This window comes from Ranitomeya variabilis, chromosome 2 (genome assembly GCF_051348905.1).
Source record: "Ranitomeya variabilis isolate aRanVar5 chromosome 2, aRanVar5.hap1, whole genome shotgun sequence".
In the NCBI taxonomy this organism is placed as follows: domain Eukaryota; kingdom Metazoa; phylum Chordata; class Amphibia; order Anura; family Dendrobatidae; genus Ranitomeya; species Ranitomeya variabilis.
In genome coordinates this window covers 229,439,857-229,460,219 of record NC_135233.1, presented here as the reverse complement: position 1 = coordinate 229,460,219, position 20,363 = coordinate 229,439,857, and the positions used below count along the sequence as shown (strand labels likewise).

The 20,363-nt window shown below is 45.8% G+C and overlaps 1 protein-coding gene across 2 annotated transcripts in view; it reads right to left on the bottom strand.

The window, feature by feature from the left end:
* Nucleotides 1-20,363, bottom strand: part of SH2D3C (SH2 domain containing 3C) — a 104,510-nt gene that overhangs the window by 64,229 nt on the left and 19,918 nt on the right. The window lies entirely within an intron of this gene.

Sequence of the window (20,363 nt, the reverse complement as noted above, 5' to 3'; positions counted from 1 at the left end):
ATGGGTTTCCAGTTTTGGAAACCCAGATTCTCCAGCTGCAGCTCGTTTTAATAAAAACGATGCTTTACTCTCCTCCTGGGTCCAGCGCTGAATCTCCGCTGCTGCTCCTGGTATCTGTTATTGTCTGCACCATTAACGTCATGTCGACAACGCTGCAGGCAATTACTGAGCTCAGCAGTTCTGCCCGAGTTGATGGCACGACCCGCTGAGCTCACTTATCGGCTGCAGCGCTGTTGACATGATGTCAACAGGAGCAGCGGCGGAGACTCAGCACTGGACCCGGAGAGGGTGAGTAAATCAACATTTGTTTTATTAAAACAAACTGCAGCTGGAAAAAAGGGGTTTTCTGAAATTGGAAAACCCCTTTAAACCTTGTTTGAGTTCATGAACTGTCTCTATAGGGTGACTGCATAAAGAAGCAACCACGCTGATTTTCCTGATATGAAGCTCACTACACACGGCAGTACACCCCTGATCACAAACTGATGGGATTTGTCGCTGACAGCTTCACTGCTCTGTACATACTTGGAGAATTTTACCATTTATTAATGAATCTCTCCATGAGCCATTGTGGACCTCTCTCGCTACCACCCACCTGTGTCCACCGCCACCAACTGAGCCCCCCCCCAAAAAAACACCCAAATCTCACTGTGAACAATGCTTCTGATAGAGGCGAATGTACTCTGCTCAAATGACAGAGAAACTCTTCTATGACAAGTAGGAAAATGATTTCACCAGATGGCCATGTCAGATAGCCTCTATCAATTCCCATGACATTTCCTTTCCGTGTAGTGAACAACAGTCAGACTACAATCTGGTTCAGAAAATGTGTCATACATCCTGATGGGCACAGTAGAAATGAAAAATCCAGCAGATTTTGTCCTTGACGTCAGCATTTCAGCTGCCACATTCTCAGATTTATGGTGGAATCAAGATGTGCGGATAAATTCTGACCATCTATAGATATTAAAGTGGACCTCTAGTGGGTGCCGGTGCCCATTAAACAGCTCCCTAGGTAACTGAAGATCACTGTCATTGTAGAGTAGAGTTGAACAAAAAGATTTGCAGGACCCTGGTCCAGAGACCACATATATAGTCCATGGCTGCCAGAAATCTCTGGAGCATCTTCTGATTTATAGACCTGGAGTGACGGCATGCATATGGCACATCGCAATGGTGACAGGCCTACTAATCAGAAGAGGCGCTAGCAGGGAGGTCTGCAAACTCCTTCGGCAGGCATGGACTACTGACATGGTTGCTGGACATTTTTTTGCTCAACTCTAGTTAGGACAATACGGAAAACATAGCAGGAGATATTTTGTTCGATTTGTCATAAATGCAAAACTAAGGAATATTTTATGGCATTACAACACAGTCTTGTACCTCCTGCAAAATGTAAAAATGATAACTTATTTAAGAATGCATTTCTATATGCAATCATGCCCAAAAGTGATCGCACCTATGAAATTGTTTCAGAAATTGAAGTATTTCTACCAGAAAATTATTGCAATTACACATATTTTGTTATATACATGTTTATTTCCTTTGTGTGTATTGGAACAACACCAATTAACTGAGAAAAAAAGGCAAATTGAACATAATTTCACACAACCCCCTTCCCCCCTCCAAAAAAAAATAAAAAATATTGTGATTAAACAACTTTGTTTCATACATGTGATGCCACAGAGTGCCACACTAAGCAAGAAGAACAGGAAGAGAACTGTCCGAGGACTTGAGAACCAAAATTGTTGAACAATATTAACAATCTAAAGGATACAAGTCCATCTCCAGAGGTCTTGATGTTCCTTTGTCAACGGTGCGCAACATAATCAAGAAGTTTACAACCCATGGTAGCTAATCTCCCTGGATGTGGACGGCAGAGAAAAATTGATGAAAGGTTGCACAGCAGGATAGTCCGGATGGTAGATAAGCAGCTCCAATCAAGTGCCAAAGAATTTCAAGATGTCCTGGAGGATCAGGGTGCATCAGTATCAGCGCAAACTATCCATTGGCATTCAAGTGAAATTAAACGCTATGGCATGAGACCCAGGAGGTCCTCACTGCTGACACAGAGACATAAAAAAGCTAGACTGCAGTTTGCCAAAATGTACGTAAGCCAAAATCTTTCTGGGAAAGTGTCAAGATAGAGATGTTTGGTAAAGCACATCATTCTACTGTTTACTGAAAACAAAATAAGGACTACAAAGAAAAGAACACAGTACCTACATTCAAATTTGATGGAGGCTCAAAGATGTTTGCGGATGCTTTGCTGCATCTGGCATTGGGTACCTTGACTGTGTGTAAGGCATCATGAAATCTGAAGATTATCAAAGGATTTTGGGTCGCAATGTAATACCCGGGGTCAGAAAGCTGGGTTTGCGTCCTAGCTCATAGGTCATCCAGTAAGACAATAACCCCAAACATACTTAAAGAAGCACCCAAAAATGGATGAAAACAAAGCGCTGGAGAGTTCAGAAGTGGCAGCAATGAGTCCAGATCTACATCAAATTGAACACCTGTGGAGAGATCTTAAAATTGCTGTTAGGAGAAGGCGCCTTCACATGAGAGACCTGGAGCAGTTTGCAGAAGAAGAGTGCTCCGAAATTCCAGTTGAGAGGTGTAAGAAGTGTGAGATAGCGCTTACTGCATGTGTTGGGGGACACTCGCTTAGCAACGGGATTCAGTCACAGAGTCACGTTTTCTCACAAAACAGTCCATTTTGGTTTATTCAGACATCATAAATCACACCGTAGGCCATGTTGCACATCACAGGCCTACAGATAATCCATAGCACTTTATAGTATAAGGCTTTAACTCGCAGTCACTAAACACGCTGGATCTCTTTGTCCAGTTACCATGGGTGACCACACGCCAAACAGTTCATTAATGTCCATGGAACACAACAGGCACCAACACATGACATTAGGTTCCAGTCTCTAAACATGCTGGACCTCACTTCGTCCAGCTACCATGGATGACCTCACAGTTCATTAACTGACCCCGTCAGTGCACACAGTTCCCCAACTCTAGGTTACCTTCCTGGAGCTCCTGCTCCACACGTTGACTCCTGTCAGTACTCTCTCTCCCAGGGATGCTGCCGAACTGGGATCACCATCCTGGACATGCCTTGCTCACTAGGCCACCTGACAGTCCAGATCCTCAGGTGGACTTTAGCTCCCCCAATGCAGTGTCATCACAGACTCTGCATACATGGCCACTCCATGTCCTATTCAGGAAGTCCTACTCCCAGGATCTTCCAACACAGGATGCGCTATTCAGGAAGTCCTACTCCCAGGAACTTCCAACACAGGCCTTCAGATCCAAGGCCTCAACATGTGCTCTTCAGGGATCCGATCCTACTCTCTGGATCTCCCAACACATAGACCTTCCAGGATCTTATGCACATACCATTCAGGTCCAAACACTCTATACTAGAGAGACCATGTGACCACACCATGGTCACATTATGTAGTTCTAACCACTCCCATAGGTGGGAGGTGTGTGTGGTTAGCCAGACCCGCCCAGCTCTCTGACTAACCCTGCAAGCCTCCCCTTAAGTAAAACAAACACAAATACTTGTGGGACTACAGGTCCCAGAACAACCTTACTTCGGGCTTACAGCGCAGACTCCTTCTGTGACACATACCGGCCATTTACAATCCTGCCGGTCACTGTTTCACCATTATAATCACAGATACGCCTCCATGCGCATCCCAAGGAGCACCTACAGCGCCCCCTAGCTGTAACAGAGGTCACTGCATCACAGAAGCTTTTAGATGTTTATAGAAAGTGATTGATTGCAGTTATTTATTCCAAAGGGTGTGCAAGCAAATATTAAATTGAGGGTGCCAACAATTTTGTCTGGCCAATTTTAAAGGTTTTGTGTGAAATTATGTCCAATTTGCCTTTTATTCTCTGTGTTCCAATACACACAAAGGAAATAAACATGTGTAATTGCAATAATTTTCTGGGATAAATGCTAAATTTTCTAGAATTATTTCAAGGGTGCCTACACTTTTGCCCATGACTGTATAAAGGTTGCAAAAAAAAGTCACATATTGTAGACAAGTGATCGATGTCTTCAAAAAGGGGTAGAAAAAATACTTGTAGCCTGCAGTTGTTTTTTACTATAGTAACAGCAATTTGTGCAAACTTCTGCATTACAGGGTTATTCTAATTAGAAGATGTTATCACCTATCCAGGATAGGCGATAATGTCTAGATCGAGGGGGGGTCAATCCGCTGAACCCCACAATAATTGCCAAATGGAGAACTTTTTGTTCTCTATCTGAATGAAGCAAGAGAGCAAATCTGCATAGTCCTGAACTCACCTATATATGGCAGTCTCATAGATAAATGTGCCTCATTCTGGCGGTCAGTTGGACTCTCATAGGTCGGACCCCCACAGAGCTAAAAATTATCAGCTATCTTGTGGACAGGCGATAACTTTTTGCAATTGGAAACCCTCTAGCCTCAACATTTAATGCACTGGGGTCACACTTTTCTCCAACACTGAGAAGTCAACCCTCATGCTTTAAAGGTTGTATTGCACTCACTCCAGATCAAAAATATTTCCACAATCCGTCCTTTCCTCAACCCTCACTCTACCAAAATGCTTGTGCATGCCCTAATCATCTCCCGCCTTGACTACTGCAACATCTTCCTCTGTGGCCTACCTTCTAAAGGCCCCGTCTCACTAAGCGATTTACCAACGATCACGACCAGCGATACGACCTGGCCGTGATCGTTGGTAAGTCGCTGTGTGGTCGCTGGGGAGCTGTCACACAGACAGCTCTCTCCAGCGACCAACGATCAGGGGAACGACTTCGGCATCGTTGAAACTGTCTTCAACGATGCCGAAGTCCCCCTGCAGCACCCGGGTAACCAGGGTAAACATCGGGTTACTAAGCGCAGGGCCGCGCTTAGTAACCCGATGTTTACCCTGGTTACCAAAAAAAACAAACAGTACATACTCGCCTTTCGGTGTCCAGGTCCCTGGCCGTCTGCTTCCTGCTCTGACTGAGCCGCCGTACTGTGAGAGCAGAGCGCAGCGGTGACGTCACTGCTGTGCTCTCACTTCTCACTGTACGGCCGGCAGTCAGTGAGAGCAGGAAGCAGACGGCCAGGGACCTGGACACCGAAAGGCGAGTATGTACTGTTTGTTTTTTTTTACATTTACGCTGGTAACCAGGGTAAACATCGGGTTACTAAGCGCGGCCCTGCGCTTAGTAACCCGATGTTTACCCTGGTTACCAGTGAAGACATCGCTGGATCGGTGTCACACACACCGATTCAGCGATGTCAGCGGGGCCTCAACGACCAAAAAAAGGTCCAGGCCATTCCGACACGACCAGCGATCTCGCAGCAGGGGCCTGATCGCTGGTACGTGTCACACATAGCGAGATCGCTATGGAGGTCGCTGTTGCGTCACAAAACTAGTGACTCAGCAGCGATCTCGCTAGCGATCTCGCTATGTGAGACGGGGCCTTAACACTCTCGCACCCCTCCAGTCCATCCTTAACTCTGCTGCCCGACTAATTAATCTGTCTCCTCGCTACACTCCTGCTTCCCCTCTTTGCAAATCCCTTCACTGGCTCCCAATTTCCCAACGTATCCAGTTTAAATTACTAACACTGACCTACAAAGCCATCCATAACCTTTCTCCTCCGTATATTTCCAAACTAATCTTCCAATATCTTCCCTCACGTAATCACCGGTCCTCCCAAGGCCTCCTTCTCTCCTCCACGCTTATTCGCTCCTCACCCAATCGCCTCCAAGACTTCTCCCGAATATCCCCACATCCTCTGGAATTCTGTGCCCCAACACGTCCGGTTATCCACCACATTTGGATCCTTCAAAAGAAACCTGAAAACCCACCTCTTCAAAAAAGCTTACACCCTGTAATGACCACACGGCCACCTCACCACTATCGGAGCTACTGCAACCCTCGACCTACTGTCTCCTTCCCCATAATCCTGTAGAATATAAGCCCGCAAGGGCTGGGTCATCTCCCCTCTGTATCAGTCTGCCATTGTTAGTTTTGTTCACTGTAATTGATATTTGTATTTTGATGTAACCCCTTCTCATGTACAGCACCATGGAAATAATGGTACTATATAAATAAATAATAATAATAATAATAAAATGTATCCTTAAGGTGAGACATTTGATAAATATGGACTAAGGGTACTGTCACACTCTGCAACTTTCCAACGATCACGACCAGTGATACGACCTGGCCGTGATCGTTGGAAAGTCGTTGTGTGGTCGCTGGAGAGCTGTCACACAGACCGCTCTCCAGCGACCAACGATGCCGAGGTCCCAGGTAACCAGGGTAAACATTGGGTTACTAAGCGCAGGGCCGCGCTTAGTAACCCGATGTTTACCCTGGTTACCAGCGTAAAAGTAAAAAAAAAAAAAACAGTACATACTCACATTCCGGTGTCCTTCAGGTCCCTTGCCGTCTGCTTCCCGCTCTGACTGAGTGCCGCCGTAAAGTGAAAGCAGATCACAGCGGTGACGTCACCGCTGTGATCTGCTCTTACTTTACGGCGGCACTCAGTCAGTGCGGGAAGCAGACGGCAAGGGACCTGAAGGACACCGGAATGTGCGTATGTACTGGTTTTTTTTTTTACTTTTACGCTGGTAACCACGGTAAACATTGGGTTACTAAGCGCAGCCCTGCGCTTAGTAACCCGATGTTTACCCTGGTTACAAGCGAACGCATCGTTGGATCGCTGTCACACACAACGATCCAGCGATGACAGCGGGAGATCCAGCGACGAAATAAAGTTCCAAACGATCTGCTACGACGTACGATTCTCAGCGGGGTCCCTGATCGCAGTAGCGTGTCAGACACTGTGATATCGTATGGATATCGCTGAAACGTCACGGATCGTACCGTCGTAGCGATCAAAGTGCCAATGTGTGACAGTACCCTAATGTAGTTGATGTGAATACACTAGAGGCTTGGTGGAAATTACACCATTTTTTAAAAACCTGTGCTCATATGTATGCCCTCCTGATTGCTCCAGGGAGAGCTGTCAGAGGCGAGCCACATTTGCTTGCTGCTTAACATGATCTAAAAGCCGACAATACATATTACAGAAAAATATAGCCGATATGATCCTTTCTCAACTTCCATTCTTCGCTGTTCTCAATTTTTATGCAAATGTTTTGCCATGAACTATGTCCAGTCTACGCCTGCTTTTATCCTGGGTGATGGTAATTACCTATTTGCAGTGAAGAGAACACTCAAGGTTGAATTTATGGTGATGGACCGCGGATGTGTTAGAAATAACACATAATTCTCAGTATATCTACAGTCACTGAGTGTGAAGCCAAATCAATATCACTGTAACCTGCTGGACCTGGTCAACCTCACCATGACCTTAGAAAGGCCAATTAAAATGTCACTGCCTGAAGGCTCTATTAGCAGTCTAGGCGGGCAGACAGAGGAGAGATGGCTAGTGATTGTGCTTTATCAAGCCCAGGGACCTAACTATAGGGGGTGCATAAGTAGCAGTCACACCCAGTCCTGAAGGTGCCCAGATAGCTATTGTCCAACAAAGTATTGGGCCTTCTCTATGTCTCACGACTTACTAATACACGTGCGTGCTTGGCTCAGTGGTGCATATGCAGCGCCCCAGAGTCCTGGTCGTTGCAGTGCTGTGGCTTCGCCGCTAATGGGAGCCATGGTACGTTCGATGGCACTGAAGGAGTTCCTCCAATCAGGTATCACAGACACCAATATGTTTCACAGCAGGGCCTCCGGGGGGAGCTAAGGGTGCTATTCATTAGGCCACTCCCCACCATAGTGGGTAAACTGGGGGTCAGGCAGGAAGTTAGAGAGAACGCTGACGGGATTGAACGGAGCAACACCCTGTGGCAGGGGGTGTTGTGAAGGGAGAGACTGTAGGGTCTCTGCCAGGGGTGGGATCCTGGCAGAGGCTTGGCATTGAAAGAACGTAACGGGTCCGCGCAGGCTCCTGGAAGCGGCGGGACTCAAGGAAAGGACTAGAAGCGAGACAGATTGTGCTGAGTGAGAAACGAGATCAAGCAGAAGGAGAATACCAGCAGGGGTTGTGCTGAAAGAGGCAGCACCTTGCTGAGGCGCAATACCGGTGGCCGGAACGCCGAGGGAGTGGATTAGAATACAGCTTTAAGCCATACTCCAAACAGCGGCAGGACAGTCGGTCTCAGGCGGGCTGTCTACCACATATCACCTATGAAGTCTTGGGGGGCAATTGCGGGAGAGGGGCGTCTCTAGGGTCCCGGAAGAACTCCAGGCCTACCTGACAAACGGGTGCCATTCCAACCTGAATTCAGGGAAGGGGTGGATTACAGAGGAACATCAAATCGAGTTGTGAGGGAACTTAAGAAACAGACACAACCGTTGTGGGGTCACTTTCCGTGAGCACAGCAGGGAAGGACTACAACACATAGCGCTAAGAAGGAAGGCACAGATTTCCACCTGAGAGGAGAACTCTGGAGGTGCCATTGGACCGGCCGGACTTGCGTAGCCTGGTGAACCGTATTCTGGACTGAGGACTCAGAGATCTCCAGTAAAGAGGTAAAGAGACTGCAACCTGGTGTCCTCATTATTTACCGCGACTTACACCCCACAACCGCACCGCTACATCGCTACCCTTACTACCACCTATTACACCGGACGTCCCCCACTGACGGACAGGGCCGCGGACCGGGTCTAGCCACCGTGACAACCCCGAGACTGAGACCCAGAGGCCCGGCTCCGGGTACCCCCTCGGCCCTGCGGCGGTGTGGGGGCGCTCCAACTTGGCGTCACGAACAGGATCTACTTAAGCCTGAAGAATCAGGTCATGTGTGCCTAGAGACTGTGATTTGTTGTGCTTGGACTGTACTTTATTGTAAGACTGTGCTGCGCCATTAGCCGCCAAAAGTTCCCGCCAAAAGGCGCCGCCATTGCTACACCCAAGGGGAAGGAGGGCGTGTTATGGGCGGAGACTCCCAGTGTGGCGCGAGAAATGGCTACCGCCCCCTGCACTTCTGGCTGCAGAGGAATGACCTGCCCCAAAGCAGAAGAGAAACACCCCTTGATATGCAACGGCGAGAGGCTGGTGACGGAGAAGCCCGACCTCGGAGAAATGGCGGAGCTAGGTGCATGCACTGCCACCGACTATCAGGCAGCGATGATGAACGGCGAGTGCCTGAGCGAAGAAGAAGCGGTTCAGGCCTGCCTTTCTTCACCGGAGATGGACCGGAAGCCTGCGGATCCGACAGCGATGCTACGTCTACCAATCCCGACCTCGGAGTTAGAGGAGGAGGGACCACAGCAAGCGGAGCGGAGTCCGAGCATCCCATTGGAGGAGCCCCGGTCCGGGCTGCAGCCGACTCCAGCGTCCTTGTTAACGGACCAGAGCGACGCCGGTGGAACCACATCAGGCGCAGGTATGGGCGGCGCCCCTACTCCCCTGGACGGTTCTGCTCTCCCGACCGATCCTCCCCACAACAGTAACCCCGCGTTTACAATTGACCGGGCGGTTCTCACCCCCGGCGCGTTGGGGAAGTTGTTACCACCATTGCCAACCCGGTGGGGAGAGCCCATAGAAATGGACCCAGGAGGGGTGATGTTCCGATGGGATGTTCCCTGGGTCGAGCAGGATGGGATTCCAATGGAAGGTCTCACTATTGCGATACTTACCTGGGACCAATACAAACAATGCGTGCTCCAGCATTGGGGGCAGCGCACTGAAGTTGAAAAACGGGAACTGCAGAGCAAAAAAATGATCTATGATGGGACGGATGCTGTCAGGCGAGGGACGGTGGCGGCATTCCACCCAAAGAAGGGGTGGGGTTCCATTTGGGAGTCGGGTCTACCTACTGGCATATTCGTTGCCGGCTACGATGTGGAGACTCCCTGCTGTGATCGAGAAGGTGAACCACTCCGGGAGGGAGATCAGGTGACGTATACCCGTCACTGGAACACACAAGGATGGCGTGCCCGGAAAGTTCAGCGATACGAGTCTGAGAGAATGGCACCTGTGGCCCCAACTGTGGTCAATCCAGGGCTGCCAGACCTTGTTACTGTTTCTATTGTACGCTTTGTAGCAGCTCCTGAACTTGCCGACAGAGTTAGGCTTCAAATTCAGACAGCGGGCGACCAGGTGGTCCCTGCGGAGCTTGCCGCTGGTGTCCGTGCTACAGTGGCCGGGGTTCAAGAACCCAAGCCACCAGAAGAAGAATAAACCTCGATACCATGAAAATGTAAATAGTTTTCCTTTAACTGTTCCTGTTGCTGCTAAACCCGCCCAGGGTTAATGGATCTCTCTGTTAACCCGGGATCCCCTTTGTTTGTTTTCCTTTTCTGAAGTTGTTGCACAAAAGTTACACGAACTGCAGAAATCATGGACTGTGCATGATTCAAACTTTCTTTTGTAAATAGTTTGCACCTTCTTAAAGGTGCTCCCTACTGGTTTTAGCCAAAGACACTTTGCGAAGATATTTGCCCTATTGGTTTGAGCCAAAGACACTTTGTGAAGATACCTTTCCTACCGGTTCTAGTTAAAGACACTTTGCGAAGATACCATACCGGAACCTTTGCATGGACTGGTAGGCTGAGAAGACGAGCTACCTCGGAAAGACTTGGTCCCCTCTTAAAGGGGATGTGAGAAACTGAACTTGAGAAGAGATACTGTTGCAGAACAGTAATGCCATAATGATGCCTTGAAAAGAAATGTAACTGTTTTATATGCTAAGTTATATGTGTTGAATTTGTTGAAATGTGAAATCTAAATAATGTTTTGCAGAAAGAAAAGATGCAGAGAGCCCGTAGGGGTAGATATAGAGATCTGCATAGTTGAAAGTAAGTGAAGTAATAATGAAGGTGAGGATAGAAGGTAAACCCTGCGTCCCCATTGAAAGTTACTTTGTTACTAAGGACAGAGAGTGAACCCGTAGGGGTTAGAGAGTGAGTCCTTAAAGGAGCCGAGTAGAGCTGGCTCAGAGTTCTTTAAATGAAAGGAATGTTATGTCTATACTATGTATAGTAGCGAAAGGCAGTAGGCCCTGGCTGAACGGGGCGGTCCTGTAAAAGAAAGGAGAGGCAGTAGGTCTGGTGCCATAGGGACAGGCGGTCCTGCAGGTTCAAAGTAGGAGAATGTGAAGTTACCCTACCCTGTAATGTGATTATAGGAAGGCCTTTGGTAAACTAAGAGTGTATGTTTCTTAAAGGCAATGTTAATTTATTGTTCCAGTATTTGCACTAAGTAGAATACCCGGTTGGGTAACAGGAGTTATGTATAGCCTGTAATTTATAAAGTTGACTATGTTTGTAACGTTAAAAGTGTCCTCACCTCCCATAAAGGGAAGCCTGTTCAAGTATGCTTATTGTTTTGCACTCAACAAAATTGTATGTCTTTTTGCTAATCTGTATTGTTGTTTTTCTTCCCAGTCCCGGAGTACTGTGTTTAACCAGGGGGGAGTGCAGCGCCCCAGAGTCCTGGTCGTTGCAGTGCTGTGGCTTCGCCGCTAAGGGGAGCCATGGTACATTCGATGGCACTGAAGGAGTTCCTCCAATCAGGTATCACAGACACCAATATGTTTCACAGCAGGGCCTCCGGGGGGAGCTAAGGGTGCTATTCATTAGGCCACTCCCCACCATAGTGGGTAAACTGGGGGTCAGGCAGGAAGTTAGAGAGAACGCTGACGGGATTGAACGGAGCAACACCCTGTGGCAGGGGGTGTTGTGAAGGGAGAGACTGTAGGGTCTCTGCCAGGGGTGGGATCCTGGCAGAGGCTTGGCATTGAAAGAACGTAACGGGTCCGCGCAGGCTCCTGGAAGCGGCGGGACTCAAGGAAAGGACTAGAAGCGAGACAGATTGTGCTGAGTGAGAAACGAGATCAAGCAGAAGGAGAATACCAGCAGGGGTTGTGCTGAAAGAGGCAGCACCTTGCTGAGGCGCAATACCGGTGGCCGGAACGCCGAGGGAGTGGATTAGAATACAGCTTTAAGCCATACTCCAAACAGCGGCAGGACAGTCGGTCTCAGGCGGGCTGTCTACCACATATCACCTATGAAGTCTTGGGGGGCAATTGCGGGAGAGGGGCGTCTCTAGGGTCCCGGAAGAACTCCAGGCCTACCTGACAAACGGGTGCCATTCCAACCTGAATTCAGGGAAGGGGTGGATTACAGAGGAACATCAAATCGAGTTGTGAGGGAACTTAAGAAACAGACACAACCGTTGTGGGGTCACTTTCCGTGAGCACAGCAGGGAAGGACTACAACACATAGCGCTAAGAAGGAAGGCACAGATTTCCACCTGAGAGGAGAACTCTGGAGGTGCCATTGGACCGGCCGGACTTGCGTAGCCTGGTGAACCGTATTCTGGACTGAGGACTCAGAGATCTCCAGTAAAGAGGTAAAGAGACTGCAACCTGGTGTCCTCATTATTTACCGCGACTTACACCCCACAACCGCACCGCTACATCGCTACCCTTACTACCACCTATTACACCGGACGTCCCCCACTGACGGACAGGGCCACGGACCGGGTCTAGCCACCGTGACAACCCCGAGACTGAGACCCAGAGGCCCGGCTCCGGGTACCCCCTCGGCCCTGCGGCGGTGTGGGGGCGCTCCACATACCCGTGTCTTTCTAATTCACCATGTCTGATCCTTCTCTACTGCATCGCATGAGTCTAAATGCCCTTATACCATACTCGTATAGTGACCACATAAAGTAGGCGAGCATCTGGAGTCCACCAGAGAGGGATACACTTCTGCAGCAGCACTGAACAGTGGACGAACCCCTTTAAAGAGCATTTCCTTCGAGAATTAATATATATATATTTAAATCACCTACAAATATAAGGTTGTATTGTTCTGTCAGTTCTCAATTTTGGGTTAAGTTGGTTAAAGGGAAGAAATCATTAAAAACATTATCTATTGTTTAATTCAGATTTTTGCGTTACATGTTTTTAAATGGAACCGGTCACCAGGTTTTCTCAATATAAAGTACTGCTACCATTTTTGCCACCATTTTTATAGTATTCTAGGAAGAAATATTATGAGTCTCCAACCCTCTCTGCATAGCCCGCAAAATATCATTTATAATGCCCTCATATGGCGCAGTCCAGTCCGATGGGCGTCTCTGGTCTTCATCCGGCGCTTCCTCTCTGGTTGCAATCACCTTCCTCCTTCCCTGCTTCATGTGGAAGAAGTGTCCTACATCATCCACACAGTGCCCCCCAATCGCGCTCCTGTGCAGGCGTACGTTGCCCATAGATGCCCAACGGACCAGACCGCATCGTATGGGGGCAGTATAAAAGACATTTTTAGGGCTATGCAGAGGGGTTGGAGATTGATATACATCTGTCTAGAATACTGTAAGAGTTGTGGCCATACTTGATATTGGGAAAAATAATTTAGTCATTTTCTTTTTCATAGCATGATCTTTAATAAAAAAAACAACCAAAAAATAGTAATCTTGCAATTCTTTCACTTACCACTGGGTCTTTTTAGACTTCTACTTTCTAATCCTTTCAGGAAAAGATTTCGGCAAGCTCATTATAATCAGAGACAGGATTACAATGACTGACAACACCTCTATATATAGCTGATAACACAGGATCCACCAATCACAATAATGACCTTTGCACACGATCATTAGCTGCCTTAATATATAAGATAGGGTACATGTGTTGTTTCCTGAAACAACAAGAAGTCTAAAAAAGCCTCAGTGATTGGTGTGACAATTGCAAGACTTACCTTTTTACTGTATTTTGAATACAGATTGTATTATGTGAAAAAGCATATTGCCAAAAAATTTGTAAAAAAAAAATATATATTTTAAATAAAAACCTTACTTGATACAATAGATCATTTTCTGATGATCGCTTCCTTTTACTATACCTATTTGTATATTCATGCCATCTTACACAAGTCTGGCATAAATACCTGAACTTGAGGGGTCCATGCCCCATGCTTCTATGTTGAGGATCAAGTATACATGGGGACCATTGTGATACTTTCACCAAACAGTGCCACACCTGCTTATGGGTCGTATCTGGTATTGCAGCTCACCTCATTTAAGACAGAATATGGCTGCAGTACCACAGGCAGCCTGTAAACAAATGTGGCACTGTGTCTAGAAGAAACATATACTGTATATGGATCCAGCTCTGGTAATACAGAAGCGAGGGGACCCTATGGGAACACCAAAGTCGAAAAATCATATTGTTAGCTACCCAGCTTTTCATGTTTCGACTAAGCAAAATAATAATTTTCATTGCTAATTTTTTTTGAGGGGGAGAAAAAGCTATTAACTAATTTCAGCCGAAATTGCCAGTAAGTGGGCAGATGATAGCGACAGATTGATTCTCTTTTGTGTCATCAAGTCCTAAGCTTGCCAGATAATTATTCAGTAGTGTTCACAAAAGAGTCGCTCAATAGCTGCAGGGAAGGAAATCCTAGGAGAAACATTGTATTTTGGAAAATATTAGGTACTTTTTTTTGCAATTTATGTTTATTCCATGTAGGAAATGAGGCAGGAAATATTTGGTGGTACAATAAGGACAAGAAGTCATGTTTTTTAATAAATAACCCATGTGAATGAGCTCCATGTGCAGTGTTATCAGTGCATGGTAATAGGGGGTCCTTGTCCTGCAGACGCCCTGTGATTGGCATTTACATATCCCCAGGGATAAGGGTGTCTTGCCATTTACATATGTTTACACTCAGTCAGAAGACAAATTGGTGCCGCGAATTTAGATGACACCGCACCCAAAACAAAAGGCGGCTCCAAGAAAGAAGAGGACATTGATAGCCCTATACACAGGACAATATGATTACAAGGGGGAGGCGGGTGATCAGAGACAATTAGGTGATTAACCCCAGAGTAAGATTACATGCTTCAGACCATGTACTCAAGATGGCTGGCAGCTGAGCTATGAAAACAGCAATTACGTTCAACAGTAATTTACAAAGCACCGGCTTCAGAAATTCAGCCCGCTTTGGTTGGATATAAATTAAAAAGTAAATAAATGAAAAAAAAAAAATAAATCGACCTGATCAGGCAAAGTCCCGCGGATGTGTGAAAATGGCCTTAATGTGGGTGATACATCTGCCCACACTGGCATCCCATTGACACAGATGCTGCTCTATTTATTCCCTATGGGGCCTTGTTTTTTAAATGGGTAGTGAATGAATGGAGGATTAGGTGTCTGAACGTAGTTACAATTTAGCTTTTAAGTATGCAGGATTAAAAAAAAAAAAATTGGGATAATTTGCACATATTTAAAAAGAAAATCCATAATTCTTACGCGCTTCGGACGAAAAACCTTAATCATGGCTATGATTAAAGTTTTTTTAATAGCTGAAACGTTGATTATGTTTTTTTCTGTCACATTGGGGTTAGGAGACCTGCGGCTGGACCGGGCATCATGGTCCATAATCAGACCATGAAACACAGATGTGTTAATCCCGCCATTACTTCACTCAGTTGCTCTGGTAGAAGTAAAAGTCACAGAAATGGAGAAGCTAGATGCCACTCACTGGGTGTGGAAACGCAAGAAGATGTGGGAACCCAGATCAACACCCAAAACCACAAGTTTAGATATGGAGTTCAAAAAAACAAACATGGTTCCTCTATTCGAGTAACTTTTATGGGTTTGGGTTCTCCAGACTATACCAGCCACAATAGTCGATGACACTATTCTATACAGAGGCACAAGTTAAAACTGACCCTTACCCTGGCCATATAGCTACGATAGAATTTGGCTAAGTTCTCATATCCCCCAACTCTCCCATACACACGAAGCAGGGCTAATCCCACCACACAAAAGGATTAGATACTCAGCTCCAGCGCTCCGATTCATATGTTGCAGGGCAGTCTGGCGGCCTCCATACACATTAGATGGCTGGTTGAATCCTGCCGAAATTGGTGTAGCTCCATAAGCAAAGCCACTTGGAGATGAAACTTATCATGTACAACCAGCCTCATGGAAACACCATCCAGTCCGCCCAACTCACAGCATTAATTTTCAGTTATGTCCTCTACAATTAGGCTACCTGTGCCCACCATATAAAATTGGGTATCGTTGGCCATGCCAGCTGTGACTTAGTTAGAGCTCCTATGGCTGCTCGTGATCTGTTGTCCCTTGTCACATTTGATGAACGACCTCATAACTTTATAATACAAGGACACATATTTTATATTGGCAGAACTAAATGATTTAAGCTGGAATCATTTCCAGTTTTGGACAATATCCTGGCACTGGAGTCTCTGTGAAAGCGACCCTGGACACAAGCGATCTGCAGCTGCCGGCGGGATGGGCAGTTATGGCAGGACCCTATTACCTGGACTTAACCTCTCTCTTTTGGGCCAGTATGACCTTGGATGCATTAATCTGCCCTTCGAAATTCAGGAAACGGCTTTACGGCAAATCAATGCTGCTCACAACATCGTAAAGCATGTAACACCCCTCTGCTAGATTTCTGGAACATATTCCATGGGATCAATGTAACCAGCGATAGATGTTTGCTCAGGCCATCTGCATACATGAAGGTGTACATGTCAGGCTGATTACCTACACCTTCCTCCTTATAAAGAGGTTGCCACTGAATACAAGTTATCATTTATCCATAGGGTAGTTGCTAACTTATTGATCAGCGGGGGTCAGAACGCTGAGACCCACACCGATCAGTGGTCTGGCATCTTACCCCCAGGGACAAAAGTGCCCAATTCTGCCAATTGGTGGGAGTCCTAATGGTTGAATCAACACTGATTAGTAAGTTATCACCTTAGCTGTGGATCGGTGATAACTTATTTTTACCGGACAGCCCCTTTAACCTCCAATCATGTCACCTTTAAGTCTAAGTAGACTATGTCAGATACCTCAGTCTGGGATTATCTGTCTTTCTTCACTGTGAAGGTATGGATAACTGGCCATCATGATGTACAGGAGCAACAGCTAACGGTGCAACTGGTACCATGCTCAGGGATATCTTAAAGAAGAACCCGTCCCTTTGTGGAGACCCCTAGAGACATCCATGTTTGCACAATATGAACAAGCATTGTATGGCATAACAGACATAGCCACAAGGGCTTTCTGGACACAGGGGCTTCACTGATGGATTCTTGAAGAGATTGATTACACTGATCCAGACTTCCTGCCTCGGTGCCGTAGACATTACTTACTGACGCTTTGCACAACTTTGCAGAAAATACAGGTTTAAATATTTGTCAGAAGAAGGAAATCAATGCACTTAGTGCTCCTGGAGTATGGGAAATGTGGGGGCTGCTATGTGTGGAAGTGTCTTCTGAAATTTCTAGAAAATATTAGAAAAAAAACAAAACAATTTTCCGCTGAAAAAGGTAATTTTTTTGTTTCACTCCATGGATCTAGTTAGTAAAAATACACCTCATCATATATTTATAGAGCTGTACAGGGTCGTGTGTCACGCAAAGGGGCTATGGCATTGTTATACAGTAACAACATAATTTTAGGATCCCTATACAAAGAACAGATGAAGGTTCCCATACAGATTAAAGTCATCCAAACCCACTGATTTTGGCGGGATCTGCCGACCATCTTATGCCACCAGATTACAGTATGTTGGGTGGCTCATGGTGACGCCATCAAGTTGACCATATCCACCGTAGGAGACAAATTTTTTTTAAGGCTATCTGAGCCATACGGACTATAATTGTCCGGCTGATAGAAACTGTACAGGGACAGAAAGTTGTCACTATGCAACGTGCATGTTCCCGGGTACACATGCTGCCGATAATGATGATTTAATAGCCAGCACAAAGTATCTAATAAGAGCTGATTATCAGTCCGTGTGGAAGGGATTCTTTTTTTACAATAAACAAGGACAGTATAATATCTAGTTTTAGGGGTGGTGTCACCTACACCTTTATATCTCCATTTCTTTGGCTCTCAGGCACTCTATGTGAGTATTTATTTATAAGTATTATATGTATGACTTTTGTTCTATCTGCTGAGGGTGAAATCTCTCCAGCTTTATGCAAGGTCAGGAATAGGAAGCCCTACTATTTGTTTGCACGTGCATTTAATATGATAATGGTGGGCGTTATCCTGGCAGCTATAAAAGGACTGTTTTGAGTGACATATTTCATGAAACCCTATGAGCCAAAATCCATTTTGGATTGACTATATACAATACTTGATTAATATTTTTTCTGATTGGTGTGTGCCACTATATGTTAGTTCTGCTTGAATTTTTAATCTGTTTTAATAATTTGAATAAATATTGATTATTTTAGTTCTTTTGAATGGACCCTCTTTTTTCCCTATATTACATTCCTTTGGGGGAGGTGTTATTTTCTATGTAATTTGAGGATATATTCTTATATAATAATTGAAGACCGTGTTTATAAATAAACAAGGACAGTATAATATAATCTAGTTTTAGAGGATTTGCGCAATCTGTCTTCTCCAACTAGAAGATGTGCTCGGAGCTTGCACCCCTGCAGACAACCCCTGCCAGTTTCCAATCTGTACCGTGAGTTATGTACACATAATTAGGACATAATAATCAGCAACAACGCATCAATTATCAAAAAAAAAAGAACTTGTGCTGAGGCAGGGATCCCCCATAATGGCCTTTGCCCAGAAACATCTCTGAGCAATTTCCCAAACAGTGAATATAAAAGGTTATTTTTTAATGACCAAGAACGTAACCTCATTATGACATCAAATTCCAAGGGACCTAGTCATCATAAGACTGGAGGACCCCAATGTAAAATGTGCAGCAGGCCCCCATCCGCATGTGTCTTTTATATATCTGGTAGCTATTTTTTTGTGGCAGGGAGGGCCCCTTGGCCATCAAGGCCCAGTTGCCCCTTATTTAGCCATGCCCTGTGATTATGAGAAGTACAATGCCAGGAGATTTACAACTCAGCAGCAGATTGAGCCTCATCCAATTGGAACGCATCATTGCCTTCTTTTGGATATTGGTGGATGGTGTAAGACTGGGGTACACTAGAAAAACAGTAGGGCCGGCCATGAACACTAGATGAATGCTGGTGATCAGGAGTGTAACTATAGAGGCGCAGGGGCTGCTATGGCCCTAGAGCTTAGGGGTCCCTAACTATCTATTTGACCCATATTAAAAAATCATACTGTTAAATGCCTGTGATATATAGGGGATTTGCTGGAAATTTTGCATTAGGACCCAAAAGCTTTAAGTTTCACTACTAATACATGTTGGGCAACCATCAAGGGAAGCAAAGATCGGTCACATATGTGAGGCAGCTACTAATACCCCCTTCCCTATGTATGGCAGCAAAAATAATCAGCAAGAACTAATGGTAGATAATATACTGTATATGTGTATAGTTTATCCCAGGGGCAAAGTGGGTGCATGGGTAGCAGCCACAAATGGAACCTGTACGCTAAGGTGACACTTCAGGTCCCTTTGGCCTATTTTAGAAAAACAATACTATGAAAGCCCCATGGAGGGGTCCCAATGGAGATTTTGCATTGAGGTCCCACACGTTGCAGGTTACGCCACTGCATAATCCCTGGTAACCAAGTCAGAACACATTGGGGCACCACCGAATATAAGTTCCCATAGTCTGTGAATTTGTGTCATAAACCTATTGCCAAAAATGATTCATTTTGTGACCGTCCCCAGTATTAGCTGCTCTGTGTATCGTCGCTTGCATAAGCTGATTGATATCCAGTGATTGCAATCACAAAGCGAGACCGTATAAGACCGGACAAGGTACAACCCAATCAGGCAGGTGTCCCGATAATGGATTATACAGACTGTGCACACAGCTCGGCTTTAGGAGCTGGAATATGGCATTTCTAGGAGTCTACAGGGCCCGGCAGTCTGTCTCAGAAAGGATCTGGTGTGAATGATATATTAGGGAATTGCCATTAATGCAGTTTCCCAATATTTTATGCACAGGCTAGGTCTATAAGGAAAGACATACAGGTCAGTCCACTATTTCTCCGCTGATCTCACTCATGATGAAGATGGAAACTCTACACCGTGTTTTCTTCTCCAGCTCCCCATAGAATAGTCACAAAGTGACAGTCAATAAATGGATTTTGCTCAGAGGTTTCGTACAAGACAACACACAGTAAGGACAGAACTGCCGGAATATCAGGAGATGCCCACCATTAATGCCAGCACCAAAGTTAATGAGGGTCCAACAAAGACGCTACATATTCCACAACTAATTATATGATTCCTAACAAAGATTTTTCGGAGGGTGATAATCACCTGACAGATACCTCCGGCATTGCCTATTTTAAGAAGGAGCTTGTATAATCCTTGTGTTACCCCAAGATGGGAAATGTTGGGCTGCTCTCACATGATCAATGGATGAACTGGTAAAAAAAGAACAA